General features: G+C 42.0%; 1 protein-coding gene across 2 annotated transcripts in view; it reads left to right on the top strand.

Moving 5' to 3' along the window:
• Positions 1 to 1,921: 1,921 nt before the first annotated feature.
• P2RY8 (P2Y receptor family member 8) overlaps positions 1,922 to 22,185 on the top strand; it is a 36,937-nt gene continuing 16,673 nt past the window's right edge. Inside the window, exons 1-2 of one of the 2 annotated variants that reach the window (XM_074607533.1) lie at positions 1,922 to 1,990; positions 5,528 to 5,614. The gene's annotated coding sequence lies outside the window, so the exon portion shown is untranslated. Of the gene's footprint in view, positions 1,991 to 3,682; positions 3,711 to 5,527; positions 5,615 to 22,185 lie in introns of those variants that run through there. The other variant, XM_074607522.1, reaches the window with a different exon arrangement.

The raw sequence follows: 22,185 nt of genomic DNA on the forward strand, positions 1-22,185 counted from the left end.
AGGTCTGTTTCTCTCCATTGCCTAAGGTCAAGAGTGCTGTGAATGACTAGCTCTGGTGTAGACATCCGCAGCGCGAACGCCCAGAGCTAGGTAAGACAAGCCCACCCCTGCCTCAGATAAACCAAACATGAGGTCTCTCCACAGGGCCAGAAGCTCTGCAGGCTGCGGGCTGAGCTATCAGATCTGCTGTCGTCTGGGGGAGGGAGGAAGCACCCTGTGATGATGTCTGCCTGCCCGGAGGAACCTGAAACCTGTCCAGGAACCTGAACGGGCCCAACAGTGCTCTCTGCACACAGCAGGGTGGCTGTGCGCAGTGCTGGGGGAGGAGGTCCTAGCCACTCTCGGTGCAGTAATACAGAATATTGGCCCAGACAGTGGAAGACCCTTCAGTCTGGACAGGTTCAGTCTCCCTATTCCCACTTTCTGGGATAATCCTCTAAGCACACTGCTGGAATGTGTACCCTTTCCTGTCCTTTTGGTGAAGTTGGACCACTCTGCTGAGATGAGACCAAGGTCTGAGTGACCAGGTCTTGTAAGAAGAAACCTATTTCTGAAACCCACTATCCACTGAGAGCTGGACAATGCTGAGCTTTGGTCCTTGCTACTGAAGTCATTTATGTAGTTCATACAATGCATCTCCCATGGAAAAGTATGGAGCACAGGCTCGCTGACACGTCAAGTCCTGCTTTTTCGGCTCAGCTTTGCTGAGAAGAATGGATTAGATTCCTATCTCTTCTAGCTTCCGCAGACTTTTGACATGTTTTGTGCTCAAAACACAGATTTAGCTCTTATAGAGAAGGTTAAGCCCAAACCATCATAGCTGAGTGCTTGAGCTATGAAACTGTTTTATAAAAGTGCATGTTGGTGACATTTCTATTCCTCTTCTGCTACCAACATCCCAAGTGCAGGGAGTGACACTTCCCTCCCCCATAAGGTTTTTAAAATTAAACACACCCATGCCTAGGGGAAGAGACTTCAAGGCTGTGGAAAGGACATGTATCCATATATGTCTAGGACTCGTTTTCTAAATCATGATAGAAGGACAAGAATGCAAAACACAGGTCTGTATTCAGTGTTGCAGTCCATATGGTTGGAAGTGTTTTCTTTCTCAGCCTGCTGTTTTAGCTGGAGGGGATCCACTTTGGGGTGCCAATCCCCTCTTCACCTGCATGCAGAGAGCCCAGGTGCCACCTGGGGCTCCACGTGGAGATGCCTGCTCCTCAAAGGCAGCCTGTCCTCTTGCCTGTGCTCTTGTGTGGAACTTGCCTCTACTAGCTTTCAGGCTAATGGTTTTATATATTGCTCAGGCTCAGAAATGCCTTTCAGTTGAATGGGTACATCCAGCCAAAGGAAATAGGCTTTTAGGGGCAGAAGGGTTTTTATGTGCAGAAAACCGAACTCCTGATGTTCCAGCATGCCTGACTTTCACCTAGACACTCCCTGTGCATACACCATATGTACATCAAATGCCTGTCCAGATTGCAATGGATCCTGCTCCTTTAAATAACTTTTTTTCTTTTCCTCTGTTGGGCACTGCAACACCGAAATCATGCTTAGAATATTGCTCTAAGCCTCTTCTAAAAATGAGGGTTAGGTGCTCAAGCCATTACTTAGTCATTTCTACACTTCATCAGAGAAGCTTCACTCAACAGTAAAATGTACTTGGCCACAGTGATGTAGAAGACACTGCAAATTCTCTCTTCCACAGAGGCGATCAGAGTCATCTCCTCTGGCCACCTGCATGTTCTCAGTGTGAAACAAATCATGCCTAGGGCATGGCACTAGGTGCCAAACTGCAGTAGAAGGGTAAGATGGGTTTTTTTACTGTACTTGAAAAAGCGGAGACGATTAGAAGTAAGGAAGGAGTTAAATCGTTGCAAAAATACGCGGTCATTTCCTGAGCCCTGTGGTTGGATGAGTACAAACTTTCAACTATTTCTAATTCTTCTCTGTCATTTAAGAGGCTTTCAAGGTGCACATCCCAGATCAGGTAAGGAGTACAGCTTTTCACTTCTTGATTGTTTATTCAAAATTGTTTTTCAGTGGAGTCAGACTCAGTCAGGACTGATTTGTTCTCCCTCCTATTATTTACATCTGAAGGGAGAACAAAGTTCACTGCAATCAAAGAAGTACATGTGTGTCTTTGTGCCAGACAACTGTAAGCTGTAGAAATAAAGAACGAACTGTATGGGTTAATAATAGAGCAATGATAACGAAGAAGTTATGTTACATGTAGTCAGAATTATTACAGCAAATACTGCAGTAAAAGAGAAAGAAAGCCCTTACCGCCAGTTTTAAGGAGTTCACTCTGCACAAACCACTATCAAAATAAGGGGTTATCAGGGGTACAGTTTGCTTTAGTAAGGAGAGTAGTAAAAATTATAGCGCGTCTTCAATGGTATTTTTAAAAGGAGGAAGAATGAGCTTCTACATATTGGGAGAGAAAAAAAACACAGATCATTTTGGAACAGTTTTATTTGTAAATCTGGACCTGATACCTGTCTTTAGCTATTGCAGAGTCACGTATTGTAGTCATCCTGAGACTGTTCCTGAGGTTTGCAGCAAGGAAACATACACACAGGAGTGACTGTGGAACCATGTCATAAACCGATGTAATTTTATCGGCGTCTTTTGATGCATAAAAACTGAACTCAGACAGACAGGCACCAGAAGGAAGTCTTGTAACACAGTGCACTCTTGCATACTGCATTTGTTGTCTCTTAATAGAGAGGGAGAGAGACTATTTGCGTGAAGTTTTTTTTTAATAGTTCAGAAACAAGCACAAAATAGCCATCTGTAGGGCAGTTATTGTAACAATGTGCTGTCACCAGGTTGCCCTACAGAAAGTGAAATTCTACATGCCATGAGGATCGCTGGGTGAAGTCATACACTGGAGAGTCAGGTTTTTGGCATTTAATTTTTTTTAAGTATTTGCTTGTAATCAGTTTTAATGTTTGGACACTGGCTGCTTGAGTGTGCCCAGCATTTGCTATAAGCACTTTCTGGATTTTATTCATACTGGGTGGGAGAATTTAGCTAGGGTTTTCAAAAGCATTCGTTTGATTCAGACACGTTAAGCCCCATCAATGTTTGGACTCCATTCCTAAATCACTTCCACCTTACTTGTGAGATTGCTACTACGGCAGCCCTTAGACCGCTGTAATGAATTTCACCCTTAAAAGATGCTGTGAGCCACAGACGTTTTGTCACAGTCACCTACACGTGGGGAACGCGGATGAATCCCAGTTGATGCCAGACTTAATGCCCTGATTTTCGCAGCTCAACAGTGCAGGTGATCTGATCAAAATTCCCAAGTTTTCCCTTGCAAACAGCTGTATGTCAGTTTAGATACAGCCAAAGAGCATGTCACCGTTCTGCTCGGGAAGAGGCTATGGCATGGGTAGGAGCACTTACATCAGCCTTGGTCTTCTCAGTTGGAGTACCGATGCTCAGCAATTTGCTGTTCCTTACAGCTCTGTATGGCCTGAGCTGCTAAATACTTGCAGCCTGTGCCACAGCTTGCCGATGAAAGCTGGCTGAGGTGTGCCTACTCATCCTGCAGTCACATTTCCCCGTTTCTGCAGGGGCACAGCTCAAGGGAAAGTACTCACCAGCTTGGTGTGGGAAGAGCAAACTGAACGCAGGCCTCCCCCGTCACCAACCAGCAGCTCACCCACTGCTTCAGCCTTCAGTTTTTAGCCTCCCTACAGGTACATTTATCGAAAAATGTGTATTCATCTTCTGTCTTTCAGAGTGGGTTTGGGTTCAACTCAGATGTATCTGCCTGTGCAGGCAATTTTGCTCACACTGATGACTGTGAATGCAGAAAAGGCCAGCTGAGGTGATTTAAAATGTTTGCCCTCAGCACTCTCTTTCAGCATGAGTATCTTTGTTTGGTCTGGGAAAAGGGTGTGCTCCTCAGCTCTCCGTCGGAGGGAGCCATACGTTATATGTAGCGGCATAATAGGATGGAAAAGAAACAAACCCTAGAAAAGCCATTCCTTGTATGGTAAATGTGGTCTCCCCCAGTAACTGCTGTGTTCTGGTCGAGTGGCTAGAGGGGAGAAACCCAGCAGCCCACAATCTGGCCTCAAGAAGTTATCCTGTGGTGGGCTCCCTAGGTCCTGCTCAGAAATGAAGGGGCAGCGACACTATTTCTCGATGTGCTTAAAAGATGTGGTGGTGTTTTGCACACGTATTGCCGTCTAACAACTTTATTTCATATTTGCATAGTTTCCAGATTAAAAAAAAAAAAAAGTTGTTTTGAAGCAGAAGTCCAGGGGATTTCACTGCTGCATCTAATTTTTGCAAAGCCTTCAAAAGGACAGAAGGACATTTTTTGTATCAGGATATTTATTGACACTGTTCTCATGTTTTTCACAGAAAAAATGAGCTTGAAAACGGAGCTCTCCCCTGAAAAATTACTTTACAGAAATGGGAGAGCTTGGTCCTTGACAACTGCCTCAAAAATTTCGGGACAAAATGAGCTCATTTTATAAGGAAATGTCTTTGGGACTGTTGTTTGGGCTTGTTTTCTCTTACTGACAGCTCTCAAATGGGAAGGCCAAGTTGGTGTTCCTCCTGGGCTTACTGTTTATATGCAGGAAACCTGAGAGGGACTCAGCCTGAGAGTTAGGGTTGTTAGTTTAAAATAGGTTTAAAATGAGTAATATAATCCAATTTTTGTCTAAATTTAGGTGCTAATCAATAAGAAATATCACACAGCGTTAATTTTCTACATCCTTTGAATCTGGTAATGTCAGTTTGATCTGGTCTCTTTTCACACGTTTTTGATCAGAATCCTTCCGCCCTTGCTGAAATTTTCCACTGTTAGTCTTATTTTTCAGTGTTGAGTATTTAACAAAAGCTCAGGGAGAGGAAGAGAGAGAGACATCTGCACAAGCTTCATGAAACAGCTCAATTTTTTAAAATGCTGGACTTTAGCTCTCATTGATATCGTGACAGAGACGTTCTGCCTTTTTGCGCACAGACTGATGAGGGCCCAGGCGTTGATCAGTCTGGGGCAAGGCATCTATAAGCTTGTTCATCAAAAGCTGCACATTTTTTTGTCACATTTTCCCACCGCTGCATGAGGAATTCAGTCTCAGTAGTTGATGAATTGAAAAGAATTTTACCCTCACATCCTCGCTCTCCCAGCTACTGGTTAAGTCTTGAAATAACAACAGAAACTACGCACCGGTACAGTCATTATGAAGCAGCTAGGGTTACTTGCTAGATAACACTGCCTCTGATTCAGATCTGCAAAAATAAGAAGGGAAAACATCAAGTCACCAAAAACTATGTGGTCTTTTATCTTCTCTTTGTCTTCAGATGTGGATATTATGCATTTTTAGTAAACCTACACAGGTACGTATTACAGCTAGTAAACTGTGTTTTAAAGCTATAAAAGGCAGCGTTATCAGTAGTTATCACTGTTTGGCGTTATCTTTAGATGTGCTTCTTCTAATTTTTATTTTTTTTTATAACAACTGATCCTTAAAAGATTTTTCTTTGGTCTTTTCTGCAGCTCTTACTCATAGAGGAAATCTGATCTGCTGCAGCACGGAAACATCAGTGGTGACCACAGCGTGACAAATTCCTTAGGGAGCTGCCTGTAAGTCTGATCAACATTTAAGATGAAAAGTTTTGCGTTTTCTTTGGCAGGATGTTACACGCAGAGTTTAGCTGTATGAGGCAATTGCTGAGGCAATAAGGGAATATTCAGGAACACAAGCCTTTGCTTTGAGTAGGTGAGTAAGCACAAAGACAGGAATCATCTTGTAAAGACTTTTTCTTTCTTTTTTTTTTCCCCCCATAACTTCTCAAAAATATGATCGGTCTTTCAGACTCTCTAAAGCATGCCCAATTGAAATCTTGTTCTCCCAGGATCCTGGGTTCTCTGAGTAGACACTACTTCTGGGCTACAATGGTGCAGCAGCTGAAGGCTGGGAGAATAAGCCTTTCGTACTTTTATTGCTTCATCTTGTGACAGTCAGGCAGTGCTGGGATCAGAGGGAAGTCCTCCTGGAGCACAGAGGAGTGGCGGGGAGTAGGAAACTGTGGATACGCAGGAACAGAAATGGTGAAGGAAAGCGGGGGGGGGGAAAAGAGAAGAGGAAAAATGGTAGTACGAAATTGAGGTAGATGAGGACAGAGGGTGGTGTCTGGACAGCAGTTAAGGGAAGGAAGATAGACTTTGGGTTACATGCTACACATGACGTAAGTGGGTTGTAGAGGACAGCAAGGCATGATCCTTTCAGCTCTTTTCCTCAAAGACTCTGGAGAAAAAACCTGCAATATCCAGGTCTCAGTAACCTAAAAATAATCTTCAGGGGAAAGTAGGTTTGTCTGCACCCTCTAGTGGTCTACACAGAAAATACGTTTTTACCCAACTAATTTTGCACTGCATCCATTTGCTGGGACCTGTCATATTCTGGTCTTTAGCTTATCTGACACATCTGTAACAACAATTGTTCTTAGCCTCTGAAATACTTTTTGGAATGGTCTTTGGTCTATCATAACTCCTAGACTGCACAAGATGGTTGTGTGGGGCACAGAGTTGCTTGAGAGAGGGAATCAAAACTGTGCCAGAATTGTAACAGCCCAAGGAAGTGAATTTTATGGCCTAAGCCTAGATTCTGACAGCATTTAATTTACTAATATTGACATATCCTTTGTGTAGTAACAGCTCCCTTGTGCATGTGGACTATGGTGTAGCCTTCAGTCATCTAAGAGTAAATATTACAGATGTAAACTTCAGCACAGAATATCAATCAACAGTTAATTCAGAGGGAGACTGTTGCTGCTGAAGGACACACGCTGACTGAGAGGTAGGGCTGCAGGAAAAGGCAAAGTAGCCTTGTGATTTTGGTGACTGAGTGATGTCCTGGGAAATGAGATCCTGCCACTGATTCCATCTAAAAGTCTTGTGTGATGCTGAGAAGAGGGCTTCTCCTTAAGAAATAGATACATGAGAAATGCCTGAAATGGAGGTGGGGTGGAACTTCAAAGCTTCAGCTCGAAGTGGGGGCGATTCTCATACAGGGTCTGTCTACTAGGGAATTACACCCTAGTCGTTGCTTCTCATAACACAAGATAATAGTACTTAAGATAGCAGTACTTAAGATACTTAAGGACAAGTATAGAGCAGATATTCAGTTGTAATGATAGAGCAATTGTATTTTGACAGGACTGAGAGAGCTGGCCTAGTGCCAGTAAGGAGCATGCTTAAAGCACATCAGTAAGACTGGGTTTCTTCTTTAGTAATACAAGTGCTTTCTTTTCAAACACAGTGAAGGAGGAGGAAATAGTGTTACTTCTCTAGACCACTCTCCTAGGAGAAAGAGCATGCCCATTCAACACTCTCTTTGGAAAGTATTTAAAGCCTTATCCACCTCCTTCCTTGCTAGATAGCTAGTATGCCAGCTACCACAGTCTGGGCTGATTTGCACCTGGCCAGTTGAAGCTGGAAGAGAAAGCAGTGGTCATTGGACAAAAAAGGAGCAGACGCCTGAAATATCGTTCATCTAGAAAGCAAAATACCTGATCTATAGTCTCGTCTTCAAGGACACTCTTTCGCATTAAGTAGTCACTGCATAGCCCCAAGGGCCAATCAAAAGAGTAGAGACCAGGCCATGTCCACTCCCTTACAGATGACTGCCCCTGTCACTAGGCTAGAGAATCTCTTGCCCTCCTGCATGGCATTTTCATCTTTCCCTGAGCTGTCATATCTATAATTTTTATTGCACATCTTTGATGTGAAATATGGGTAGTACCCAGCAGTTTTGTGGTTAAAACAACCTGCTGGTCAGACAATAAGTTACATGGTCAGACTTGGGAGGCAACTTAAGGCATTTATTTCCTGACCTTAACCGCTACTCTATCATTTAGACAGGGAAGAGAAGTGTTTCTCTTATATCAACCATCTTAAAAGATTCTAGCAAATCATATTCAGTCCCCAGAAAGAAAAGGCAACAGGGAATCTTCATAAAAGGAAGGTTCAAGGCTCAGGTCTCCCAGTAGTTTTCCTGTGTGAGAGATGTTCTGTGAGACTTAATAATATTTTTTTCCAAGTTTTCATGTTTCCAAGACTCATCCATAATCTCTTCTGGATGACTTAGGTATGTAGCATGTGAAGAGTGCTGACTTCACACTGTATCTCAGCATTTTGCTGACTCTTTCAGATCCCGTTCTGAGACACCTAAGTCATCATTGGTGCTTTAATCCTTTCACCCATGTGATGCTCATTTTATCAACAGCCTGAAATCCTGTTTCAGATTAAGGGGTTAAGGGGTTCTGGCTTTCAGAAAGAGACACCAACTCCGAGTTCCTCATTTTCAAATGCTTATTAAAAGACACCTGGGTGTAACTTGCAGAAGTATTTAGTACTCACAGATCCAGATACAGTCAATAGAAATGTGGCTTTGAAACAGTAACATTTTACATAATGCCAAAAGCTCTGAGAAGTCAGGTCCTAGGCAACTCAGGGCCTCCATTCCTCGCTTTTCTGTTTGTAATACGGGGTTAAATAATCTTCATATTAAAGGAGGGCTGCAAATAAAAAAAATGGTGGGTCTTTTTGAAGCACTTTGATGCTACGACAAATGCCCATACATAAATTATTTTTGGATGCCACAAAAATGCCCATAAATAAATAATTTATTTGGTATTGAGGACAAGAGTTTGAACAATGCACTGTACATAGGGCATAGCGTCACTCATTGAACAATGACGAGAAAAGAGCTAAAGCTTTCTAATGGGGTATTTTGCCTTTGGAAAATTGATGGGAGGGCACTGGTTCCAGCAAAGATCAAAGGGAAATGGGCGGGTTTAAACTTGTCCATTTTCCAGCCAGATGACTTGTGAAGTTTCTTGGCAGCTGGCTCTCTTCAGCTTGTTGACTTCCAGCTTTTCACTAGTTTGATCACTAAACTGCAAAGCAACCAGGGGAACATGCTGATGAAACTCTGGCTCCCAGGTTCTTCAGATGTTTATTTGTCCAAGATGCTAGAGCAGTAACCTTCCCGAGGTATACAAGCATTGTGAGTATTTTGGCAAGGAAGGAATTATTATTAGTCCTTCATTATGGACACCTTCCCCTCCCCTCAATCCCAAGTCTCTGCAAAGCTGATGGTCCCAGTTATTCAGTGCTTAAATAATCAGTGCGATGATCAGAGCTGTTGTGGTCATTAGAAATACACAGTCAAAAAGTTGGCAGCTAACAGAAGTTGACTGCCAGTATGACAATGTGAGACTGAATTAAGCAGGAGCAAGATCAAGCCCGCAAGTTGAGCTAAACACTGCTTTACACATTGCGTACAGCATCTCTTTATGAGCCCAATTCGTGACCTAAGTCTGTACATACCTGTCAAATAAAATATTTGTAACCCACTCTTTCAGATGAAGACTTGCCTTTTTGGTCACGCATTTCTTGCGTGGGGCATAAAGGTATTGTTAACACCTCTAGGTGTTAACACCTCCTGCTAAGTGCCTGGCTTTAGTGATCTCAGAAATTCTCTGCTGTGTAGATACATAACCTTAAAATCTGCTGTTGGTGGATAAATTAGCCTCACAAACTCATCACTGAGACATTTCAGGTTGAGCATATGTTAAATGTTTGAGATTTTAAATCATATATACCTGTGAAAACTTTTTTACAGCTTTTTAAATGAAAAATTTTCCATCAACAACACTTCTCAAAGAAACTAACAGGACACGTCACAGGTTTACATGTTATAGTAGTCTGATAGGTTTGCTCAGCTCACGTGTCTATTCCTGCTAATGTTTGTGGGCTGAATACATGAATATGAGTACATGAATACATGAGAGAGGCAGAGATCACAACCGATCTGAATATCAGTAACATAGATGATTGGTCTACCCTCAGCTGGAAAAGGTTTACACTGAGTGGAGTAAATTCTCAGCACCTCCCAGTTTTTGCTGCTGCAGTACTGCAAAAATAAACTTTGAAGTCTCTCACAGCAGTGCCTGGGGATCACTTTGTTATATGGGGAACACCAGCATGTGTAAACATTATTCCTATGCCAGTTAGCAGTAGGAGAGCAGAGAGAGAGACAAATTGTACTACAGAAATACCAGCTCCTTTGGTTGTTCCTGCTCTTCTGGCTGCTCTAACTTGTCTAGGGACTAGTGTAGTCATGAGTATAGAAGGAAAAATAGGTGGTCAGAAACATCTTTGCCTAGTTTTAAGGAGCATGGGGGCACCTAGGGATTTGACTTCCTCACGTTTGAAATAAAAAACATATTGTTGCATCTTGCCATTGCCAACAATTTCACGGTTCAGGCTAACATGCTACAGGAGCTGTAAATGCTCCTCTACCCCCACCTGCTTCAGCAAAGAAAAATGTTTTCATCTTCCACGTATCATCAGCTTAAACTTTTCAAATAAATCTGAAGAAAAGAAATTAATAAGTAGAGGTTTGTTCACAAAGGACTAGCCAGAAATTCAAAGTATGCCAGGTGTTAGAAATAAAGTCATGCTTCTAGATGAAAGATATTTTGGTGTCCACCTGTGGGCCCAAGAGAGCCGAATGCTAAATGCTCTCACTTCCTGTTGCCTTCAATGGAAGATAAATGTATTCACCGGGACTTGGACCATTCATAAATTGGGTCTGTCATGTGTTGAGTCAAGCAGGATTTGGTGTAGGATTTGCAGACTGTCTTTTTTAACCACATGAAATACTCTGCCATTTATTCTGAGGTACAATTTTATTGCTTTGATCCCAGGCTGAAAAAGGCATTTTGAGCAGTTAGCATGAGACTGGCAGTGACACTTTCCCAGAAGGGGAGATAACACCAACAAGTTCTCTAGTGGCTCTGGGGGCAGTAGAAAACAGTAGTCTATTTTCTTCCTAAAATTCTGTGACTTGTGGTGGATTACTATATAATGAAGGTTGTCATTATTGTCATTGCACATGTCTACAACCTTCTCCTGTGTTATTATGGCCATAATGCACAGAAAACCATATGCAGTTGCAGAAATCAGGGAAAGGAACTAAAAACATTAGGTGGAATTGTAAATGCCTGAATCCCAGGCTTTCATCCAAATATTTTTATGCAACGCACAGAAACTTAGTTAACCTTCACCCTTTATCGAATTTGGCAAGAATTAACCAACACATTCACCTTATTGAGGGAGAGAGGGGAAATACAGACCTGTGAATATAGACCAAAGATCCTTTTCAAACAAAGCTGAACAGCAGCTGGGCTCAGCAGTTGTTTGGTTTTTCTTTATATTCTTGCCTCTAAATTAATGATAAAGTGAACAACGCATCACTCCCATATCACATCCTTCCCCTCCAGATGAGGCCACATGCCCATCCACAAACCTCATTTGCCAGGTAAGAACAGGTAGTGAAAAAAAAGAATCTCACATTTAAATTCAAGCAGCCTACAGTGTTTCTATGAACCATATTTATTGATTGGCTCATAGAAAGCCTTGCCTGGCCCAGCATCTCGGTGCACATTATCCCCATGGCGGTCCAAAGAGACTTGGCCTTCGCCTTCCTTTTCTGCAGCCCAGTGCCATTGTGCCCTTTTACTTTCTTCTGGGAAGAAGACAAACATCAAAGTCTCCCCTGAAATAGTCTGCACTTTCTATGTCAACATTAATGCCTCAATGCTCTCCTCCTCCGGAGGAGAAATGCGCTCTAGAGACTGTCTTGTGGGTGCTTATTTCCTTTTTCGAGATCTGAGCCAAAGCTTAATTCTCTTGATGTGTAGCCATCAAAGGCAGCGAAGATAGACAACTTGCAGTGATGCTGGTAAATAAAAATCTTACAAACTGTTACATGCTGTCTTATTGCTCCATGCACAAATGTTAAATGGGGTTATATAGAAACAGAAAGTTAAGCTTGCAACCATTAACTACTAAATAGCTCTGAAGATAAAGATGAAATATTTTCAATTATATATATTTATTTTATATTAATTTTGTACATATTTATTTCACTTCTGAAATAAATGTATCCTAGACCACCTCTAACATCCTTAAACTAAGTCTTTTTCCACGACCACGCACACTGGGGAAACACGGTGCCGTACGTTTTGGCAATACCCTTTGTACAGACAGTTGCAAATGACAGCACTTTTTTGAACACACATCTGCAAGACACAGTGACTTTACAGTTAGAACTTTTTTTCTATGTGAGGGCTACAAAGTCTGTAATGCTGGTCAATCACTACTGTCAATGATGAAAAATGACAAGAGTTTTTCCCCAGTGGAGAGACAGCAAAATATAGTATAATTTTTAAAAAGCCAGCATAGCATTCTTAGATCAGAATTAGAGAGTATGTAAATGTTCTTTGCAAATCAGTTTGTATTTCTCTTTGTGATGCTGACAGTCCAGCTGCCCTTAGTGGCAAACCCCAAGATACAGTACTTCACAGCACTTGCTGTGTTTTATGTACTTTTGATCTAATAAATCTCCAACGAAATAACTGGGTAGAAAAAATGGCGCTACTCTACAATGGAAAGGTTCAGAAACCAATCTCCCTTATTATTAGAAACAGTCACTTCACTTCATGTTTCAGTCTGGGTGGGTGAGAAATCTGTGCTTGTTCTTTGGCTAAAAGTGCAGACTTCCATTTCTGAAATTCCCATTACAGTTTCCACCAGCTCTGGATGTCCCCATCCCCCAGAAAAAAACACCTAGTTTGGAGCTCTTCTGTGTTGTTTATACACTCCGTTTAAAATGTTATCAAGTCTTTTTTAAGTTTTTGTATGCTTAAAAGCAGATTGTTTCAACCACTACTTCCTTATTTCTCCTCCCTTCCTCTTAACTCTTTAATACACAATCTTTTAGACACTCGTGCTTTTCTTCTTCATTTACAGTCTATGAATAAGTTGATCTATCCATCTTTCCAACCAACTGGGAGTATGAAAGCCAAGCAAACCTTCAGGTAGCTTCTCATCAGAAAAGCACGACAGGGTTGAAGAGGTGACAACAGTTTGGTAGAAGTGGTTTTGTCAGGCAGAATCTTATGGTCTTCTCATTCATCCTTCTGACAGAGTTTTATTTTGAGAAGCCAACATCACACATTGATTGTAAATATCAGGATTTCCTGCTATCTGACACCACACAACACTAAAAATGACCTGATATCTGCTACTTTCCTCAAACCCTGTCCTTCACAGTGAGGCATCCATAGACCCACTGATGTGATTCAGTCATACCAGCAATGAAAGGATGTCGCAAGAGAGAGCTGAGGTCTCGTGCTGGGGTGAGGAGATGGGAGTAAACTACTCCGTGTATGTCCTGTGAGCCTAGTTATGTTACAAAAGCATTAGGTTGGTCTCTGCTCTGAGGCCAACCTGCCCCGTGTTGTAACTCCATGAGCCCAGCTTTCATTTTTACTGAAGTCTTTCTCTCTGATCTTCAAGTGGGAAAAACAGCTTCCTAGGTATCTCTCTGTGTAATTGCCCCTCTTAGTAGGTAAATGTAGTCAATGTAAGCACAGGATCTTTATATTGTTCTCCCATCCCAGCCGGGGCGGGGGGCTGGATATGTAAAGGACCTCAGTAAGTGGTAGAGCAAGTAGATACCTATAGCCCTGTGAGCTGAGGCGCATCATCCTTCTCTAAACAACCCAGGAAATCAGGCGCGTTTGTGCAACAAGAAACATCCTGACTTCACTCCTGCTGTCGGGAGGAAAGGAAGCACTCGCACTCGACCCGGTGATTAGCAGTGAAGGCACCATACCCACCTGCCAGACTCACCCTCGTCCAACCCCACAAATCCCTTATGTCCAGACTACTGTGTCTGGAAGAATGCTACAAAAAAGCAGAGTTGAGCCAGGTAGCTTTTTTTCCTTCCCCAGTCTGCTGGGACAGGATATATGGACAGGATATGTGTTCTCAAGGAGTTTGGCAAGCGAAAAGTTAAAATGTCTGTGGACATACCATGATCTGGGAAGACTGGGATGCTGATTGAGTGGCACTACAGTATGGAATACCTGCCAGGATTTTTGACCTAGAGAAAAGCCATTGGTACTGCTGCAAAAGCAGGAAAGGCAAGTACTTTTACTCGACTGCCACTGAGGCTTACAACAGACAGCGCCGGCAATCCATCTGGGGTCGGACTATGCTCACCAAAAGGGTGATTTAGTTGTATAAGCCAAGGAGACTCTTCTGCAAAAGGGGCACAATCCCAGAAGGCAGAGCAAGGCAAATGTGTATTTGTGGCTCACCACAAATATGCCCAACATCAGGCCTCTGCATGTTCATATGCCTGACCTACTTGTTGGCATTCACCCCAACCTCACACTAAAGGAGAAAAGGTGGAATTTCCAATATCCGACCTTAATGCTTGCATTGAAAAAAGGCTTTAGGGAGCCTAAATACTCTCTTGTCATAACTGTAAGTGCTAAAACTCAAGACTGAGGCCTTCAACTGCTCAGTTTTTGCTAAGGGTGCCCAATACCAAAACTATGAAGCCCAGTCACTAAGTGCTCATAAGCACATATATCCTAATACCCAACTCAGAGTGAAGTCCTGAAATGATCCACAGTTGTGGTGTGGGGAAATACTGTTCCTTATGCTGTATCATTTTGAGGACCCAGTATACCATAAATAGTCAAAGCACTTATTTGAAACTTACTGGAGTAGATCCTGCATGGGATACAGCCAGAAGAAAGGTAGCAATTCCATGTGCCCTTTAATCCTGTGGATGCTTAGAGTGGTCCCTACAGACTAGAGATGTTTATCTAATCTGATTGGAATCAACCATTCTTGCAGAAATGCATTAACCACCACGTTGAAGTTATTTATGTATAGCTTATCTTTACTCTTGCACCTCAATTCGTTCCAGTTTGCATGGTGCAACTGGGATATAAAGTCCATGGGTGAGAAAAAAAGACTGTAGTGTTTTGTTCAGTACCTGAGAGGAGAAGACATCTGAACTGCAGTTCCTATTTCAATGTAATTTATATGTTTTAGATGAAGCAACTAATAGAAAATTTTTTTGCGTAGTGGGAGGTATAGATTCAAATCTCATGACTCTGAAGAGAGAAATAAGTTCCTATCTCCCACATCCCCATTGAGTGATATTTGGAGAATGTGAGCAGTACCGTTGTTGCTGGTTTGGGTCCTTCCATTTTTTGTGAGATAAGACTGATGCAAGCACCTCACTCCAGGAGAAATGTTAGTCGTAATACATGGTTATAGCTAGAGGCCTCCTTGAAACCCTCAGCAAAATGTCAAAAGCTGCAGCTTTCTCGGGGACCAAGGTGTTTCCTGTTGTCTAGCTTGCTTGCTGCTTGGTGTCCTGGCTTTCTGGATCTCATTCTAAAATGCCTACTTGTGAGCCAGCGAGGTATGGGACTTGTCAGCTGGGGTCATGGAGACGCCTGGGCAGGCAGGTGCCTCTGTCTACTTGTGTTTCTACAACCCGGGGAGTAGAGGAGGTGTGGATGGTGTGTGCTCTAGGCTCTCTCCGTGGGCTTGCATTCTGTATTGACTGCTTCTAGGTACTGGTTGCTTTCCTGTGTCTCTGTCTTTTTTTGTGATTGAGCAAAACTAACCACAATCTCATTTTACACCCAGTTTCTAAAGAAACTCTTAACTGGTTTTCAGCTGAACTGTAGCTTTCTTGAGCTTGACTAGTAGCAAGAACAAAACATCAGAAACCCAGTGTACAAAGCCATACCCTGTCTTTCATAATATGAGCTATTCAGTCATTTGAGAACCAGAAAATCCTATTGTACCTTGCAGTTTGTGGAGATTTTTCCCCTTAGGGTATTATTGCGTTATTTGGGCAGAAAAAACCCACTCCCTGTAAAGAAATAATTTTCTGTTTGGATAATATAATAGGTTTGGGAAGTCTCATTATTTGGGTATCCCAATTTAAGGTACAAGGAAGTGCTCAATTTAGAAAGAAAAATGTCTGGACGCAGTTTTGACAAATGCAGTCCCTTGAATATGGCTTGAACTGGACATTCAAAAAAAAGGCACAAAACCTCACTCATTCAAGAGTCATAACTTTTGAATGATTTCATCAAGCTTACTTCATTGTTTTAAGAAATCACTGAAAGGTTTGCAGAGATGATAGCATAAGAGGTCTTGTTGCTTTGTCTGGGAAAAACGTAGTTAATGGACCATGAGAACAAGTCCACTGATTCCAGTAAATTAATGTGAATTAATTGGATTGATACTTTCTGTAAAACTGGACACAGAACATATCTAACTTCTGGAAGCATTCTGAAAAAGAATGGAAAATCTTCTAAGTAAATGGGTAGTCCATTACAGCAACAGTTTTCACCTTAGAGTAAGCATGCAAGTATGTTTTTTACAGATTGCTTCTTCACTTAAATAAAAGCAGGTGCTATGTTGGCAATTTCAAACGCTGCTTGTTCTCCTTTTAACTCTTGGAGCATTTACAAAGCAAGACACTAATATTTCTTAAACCATCATCAGCAAGGTAGCTGAGCAGTGCAAACATATTCGTATTATAAAAAAAAAAAAAAAAAGAAGAAAATTAAACCAGAGTAGGAAAGTGACTTTTTTTAAAGGCATTGAGCAAGTGAGAGAGAGCGCACTGGAACTGAAGATGATCTGATTATCATCCTCAAGAACACACCCACAGTCTTGTCAGCTCTCAGAAAAGTCCTGCTTCTTAATCATCTATCTCTTGTTATTGCAAGGAGACTTCTTCACAAAAAGATACAGAGAAGTCGATAGCATTTTCATCTCCTTATTGACATGGCTTCCTGCAGGAGTCATAACGAGGAAGCTCATTGTGGGTGTTGTCCTCAGGCCACTTCATCCCAGCACTTTCGAAGTGCTCTTGGAGTGCCAGAGCCATCCTTTTACACAGGCATGTTCAAGAAGGTGGATCCTTGCTCTAATCTAGAAAGCCAGAGCGTTTTGGCTATCGTGCCATTGCAGAGAGGTCACTGACATACTGATCTCCTGGTCAAAGTATCGTTGCTACATTTCATTGACAGTTTTGGCAGCAGGAGACAAGCTTGCTTTTGCTTTTGCTTTTGCAGAAAGGAGCATGGAAACCTGTCAGGAATGCTCCTCCTAAGGACCGATTCCCCAAAAATATTGGATGCCTAATTCCTTTTGAGGACTTAGACCAAAATTAGCATCTTCCCCAAATATTGTTTTGCTGCAGGTGCTTAAAGAAACAAGGAAAAAAAAGGCAATAACTAAGAGGCAAACAAAAGGCAGACATTTAATTTAATGTGAACTAGCTAGTTATCACTCTTTGCTTCTGTCAGATTATGAATTTGAGTATAGCAAGTAAAAACGAAGCAAGAATGAAGTATGATCCTATTATTCATAAAGGCTGAAAAAATTATTACATTTATAATTAAAATACAAATAGCAATGGCAAAAAGTTGGCATGTGATGTGACCTAAAAATAGGAGACTAATATAAACACATGTTCAGCCTAAAAGACTAGTCTGTCTTGTGATTAGTGTGACCATTTCAAAATATTTCCTGTTGTGATTGTATAGCCTTTAAAAAGAAAGGATAGGTTTTAGCTGATGAATTGCTAGGTGTCTTCTCTTTCTGCTAGTGTTGGTAAAAAAAAAAAAGATTTCTTTTACATTAAAGAAACAAGTAAACAAAACAAAATAATAAGCCTCATTTTTTTTGTGTAGGGTAGTTTATAACATGATATAACAGAATGCTCTAAAAACTATCAACTACGAGTCTATGCGTGCAAGCACAAGTAACTTTTATGTGTAGTTTATACTACATCTTAGAAGTAACATCTATAGAGATGGTGTGGGAGTGGTGGGAGGTTTGAACTGAGGAAACCGCTTTTGAAATTTGGTTTTTTTTTTGTGTGTCTATAATTTTGTTTTTAAAGCATTTCAGAGAATTGAAAGAGGAACCTGCATTGAGCAGCTAGTCCTAACTTGTACAAAACTTTCCCCACATCATGTGATGAAACGTCTTTTATCAGTGCACTCTTATCTTTGGTATCTGAGATGTTAGAGCACTATGCCTTTGCTCACCTGCATGGCTGGCTGGATGGTGCTAGAAGGGGTTGTGAGAATTTATTTCGCCTTTCCAGGCTTTTTTGTGAAAATGTAATGCGCGACCTTTACCAAACCCAAATCCTCAAGAAAATGGATTTGATTTGAAGCTTCAAACTCTGCTTTTCTTTTCTTCCTCTCTCCCTCTCTGTATATGTGTGTGACAATGCAGCAAAGCGAGACAGAGAAACACACACAGAAAAAGAAAGAATACTAAAGCTGCTCTCCTGGAATTTATGTTGCCTTTATGTTTTTATAAAATATTTGCTGAGATGTTAAAATAGAAAGGACTTGGACCTGTTTCCTTCAGTTCCCTGAATGAGTTTCAAAACACTGTCTTTTTCCATTATTTGCTTGCCGAACCACATTTTTAATGCCCCCACGGGCTGTAATGCTACCATGAGCATTGGTGACTCCATTGGGCACCATTGGGCTGAGCACTGGGGAGAGTGTAGGCTTGGCAGGTCTGTGGGAAAACCCTGAGATGTCCCCAAGCCCTTGAACTTCCCATGAGCAAGCATGAGCCATGGGTCCCGAAACAGAGCTGGGAACTAAGTAGTAGCAAACATTAAATGACCTCCGCTACTCTCAAAATGAGAAGCGAGAACGTAGTTGGTGCTGATCTTCCTTCAGAAGAAGGGAGGGGGGCGGGGGGCAGGTTGTGGTTTCAAAAGAACCATCCCATCCCTACTCCCAAGAAGCTGAGAGCATCCTTGGAGTTTCAGAAGAGAAGGTGGCTGCTGTGGGGGCTGCAACCATGTTTCAGCCTCTGCCAAAGCACCAGGTACCTGCCAGTGAAGGAGCTCCCAGCGGCAATTCTCCTTCGAGATCTATGGCACTGCAAGAGAGTGAAAAAGGGAACCAAAACCTTTCGATAGGGAAGCCCTCACGAGAGCTCAGGTTTCAAGCTTGCCGTTTTCTCATCAAATATTTCCATGTATTATGCATTCCTTTGGGGCCAACAAGTTGTATTTTTAATTTACATTGGTGCTAATAGATTAATCAGCTCCAGGGAAAGCTTTTGGTCACTGGAATGCATTTCTCTTTCCCCACTAGCTCACAAGCAGGCTCCCTGGTGCAGATTTGGTTTGTGCTAGCTGACTTCTCCCCACTGGCTCCCAGGCATGGGTCAGCAGCCAGGACCACTGCGAGCAGGCAGGCTGCATGCCGTCGCCCTGATGAAGAGGTCTGGTGGTGTGGGCAGAGGCTGTCCCTGGCCAGCTGACCTCCACAGCAGAGAACTGCCCCAAGTGCATGTGGTTTATTAGTACCAAGCAACACTTGGAGTACCAGCTAAGGGCCCTCTCTACTTTCAGTCAGAGCAACTGCTCTTCTGGGGACAGGAGAAGGTGTTTTTAAAAAAGAAAAGGGATTCTTCAGCGATATTGGAATTTCCTATGGTATTTCTCCAAGACCTAATTCTGTAGCTGTGTAGCAAAGGGCCAGGCTCACCCGTAGGCTCCCCTCTCTGCTGGGCTGTGCCAGTATCTGGTGCTGCTTGTGTCAATGGCCCAAAGCAACAGCTGGGACAACCTGGTGCGTGTCTTCCAGCTGAGCACTTAAGGATCCAGAAAAAAAAAAAGCAAAGGAGAAGCTCCTTAGACATATCCACTAAACACAGGTAGGGTCAAACCTCACACACAGACATGCAATATTACTTTTTTAATTAAGCAGCTGAAGTTGTAGAAGGTTATTTGCCATAGGCTACAGGCCAAAGCTCTTGGGCGTCCTGATGGGGAGCAGGAGACCCCAGCCCCCAGGAGACCCCTGCTGCGGAGGCTCAGGATGACACAGGCCTGAGTCAAGAGCTGCTTCTCCTCGTCTTGCGAGGAGCTCCCCTCTGGATCTTGAACGCGTGGTTTCCATGAGGAGTCACACTTGTGGAGCCTGAACACACACCTCACACCTCGGCACATTTGCCCCGTTTGTTTAGCTGTACTTGAAGGGTTTTGTTATTTCTGTATTGTTTGCTCGCACAGCTGTCTTTCTACCCCAAGCACATCGCTGCCACATTTACTATCCTCGTTATGTGATCAATGGTACAGTCCTGCAGTTACAGCCTTCAGCCCATGGAAATTCTTTCACATCTGTTGATGCAGCTGAATTGTTTACTGGATGTGACACAAAGCTTCCTGTAATACGATAGCTCCGATCCTTCAGCGACATGGCCTACTTCAGCAGGGCTATATCAGCATGTGCCCTGGCCGTACCATTTTTAACACTTACTTTCTTTCATCAGAGTTCTCAGATGCCTAAATTAGGTCAGATTCCCAGCCGAAAACCAGGGCAATCAGCCTCAGCATTTTTACATATCTATAGAGACACAAATATCCGGGTTTTTTTTCTGGCTGACTGTTTTACGTGATCTGCTTCATACACTTCTCGTGTAGAAACTGTTTGTCTGGTTCCTTCCTGGACTTTATTAATACCTTTTCCTGTCCTTTTTTCTAAGAATACAGAGGATTTAATAACATTCCCACCCGTAAGTATGTGTCATCCTGAACTATATGCTTTTCTGTGCCAGTTGGCTTTCTCTAGTTTTTAGTTTAAAAACTATAACCTTAACTTCTAGTAACAGAAGCCTTTCCCTGTTTTGGTCCAGGTCAAACCATATTTTCCTGAACAGGAGCCATCTGCACTGAACTTTTCCTTTATTCTCAGTACATTTGTATCATTTTCCTATGTACCTGTTTTCAAGTTTCACACTGAAGCTGCAGGAATCCAGTAATATTTCAGAACATGTCACTTAGAGGTCTCCAGGACTCCTAACAACCCAAATTTTGCCTCCAAAGAAGTGTCTGTGACTGCTCTATCATTATTAGTATCTTATCAGTGCATAATTGTGCCAGTCTTCAAAACTACCTCACAGTTTGTCTTTACGTATCCCATGAGTCTCACAGTCTTCATCTCCAATGGGCAGTTTTCACGCAGGCTGAAATATCTATAAAGCCCATAATCAGCTCCCCAAGGGCTGATTTCTTGTCTTTCTTTCTTTTCTTTCAGCGTATTTTTTTTCTGCAGGATTATTACATTCGTTTTACTGTGTTATTAGGTTTTAGCGGAACCGGAGGAGTTTAATTTCCTCTTCCTTTTAAACTACTTGGGTGAAGGCAAGAGTATTTGTTTTGTCATTTTCAAGTGCCAGAGGGTAAGAATATTGTGTTTGCTTTTCCCACACCTGAATTTGTACCACAGTCAAGTTCCTCTCTGTCCTGTAGACTCATTTTGAGAGCTCATGCCACCCAGGGCCCCACTTTGTGTTCTGACAAAGCCATATATTTCGCTTGAGGTTAGATCCCAGCCTCAGCTAGACCTCAACTAAACCTCAATAGTTTGATTCACGGCCAGGAGATGATTAATTAAGGGCAATTAATTAGCTGTCACAGTGTGTGGCACCTCACTGAAGACTGAGTCACACCAGACCTTATGTATATAGCTACGTCTGGAGTCAGCGAAAGCTTGCATTTAAATTTGTGCATTTGTTTTATGAGAGAACATTAAAAGTGCTAAGTTCTCCAGTCTGGGGGTGAAGCTAAACAAATTTTAAAAAACTAATGCGGTTTTGTATATTTGTCCTTGTCACTGCATTTCACAGACTTAGTATAATTTTCCAGGTGGTTGAGTTTTAGGTGTCACCTTACAAGGAAATTGTCTTTAAGACTGGCTGAGCTCTGGAGCCCACATTTTGCTCTATAGTGTTTTGGACCCAGTGAAACTGAAACTTTAAATGTTGTCCGAGCACTTTTTACATTAGGACTTGGAGCTCCTTTACAGTAGGATTGCTTTCCTCTCACGTAAAGGTTTATCCTACTAACACTTAATGTCCAAATAGCTGAAATTTCCCTTGTAGTCACGAAAAAAAGTTTTAAAACAGAAGAATGTTATCAATCATAGCTATACTATGAAACAAGAAAATAATATCATATATTATTATATATGATCCTACAATATAATATAAGATATATAGTATTGGGTGCCTATATATTTACACAGACACATATATATGTGATGAATCAGTAACACAGGCTAAAACATCATCTGATGAAAAAGAGAGAAATTCTAGTGCTTGGGATGTTGGTTATGGATTTTATAGGTATTTCAGTTTGTGGTACCAGTGAAAAATATTTATAGCATACATATATCATCATAAATTATGTTTAATATATAATATTTAAT

Source organism: Larus michahellis, chromosome 1 (genome assembly GCF_964199755.1).
Source record: "Larus michahellis chromosome 1, bLarMic1.1, whole genome shotgun sequence".
Taxonomy (NCBI): Eukaryota; Metazoa; Chordata; class Aves; order Charadriiformes; family Laridae; genus Larus; species Larus michahellis.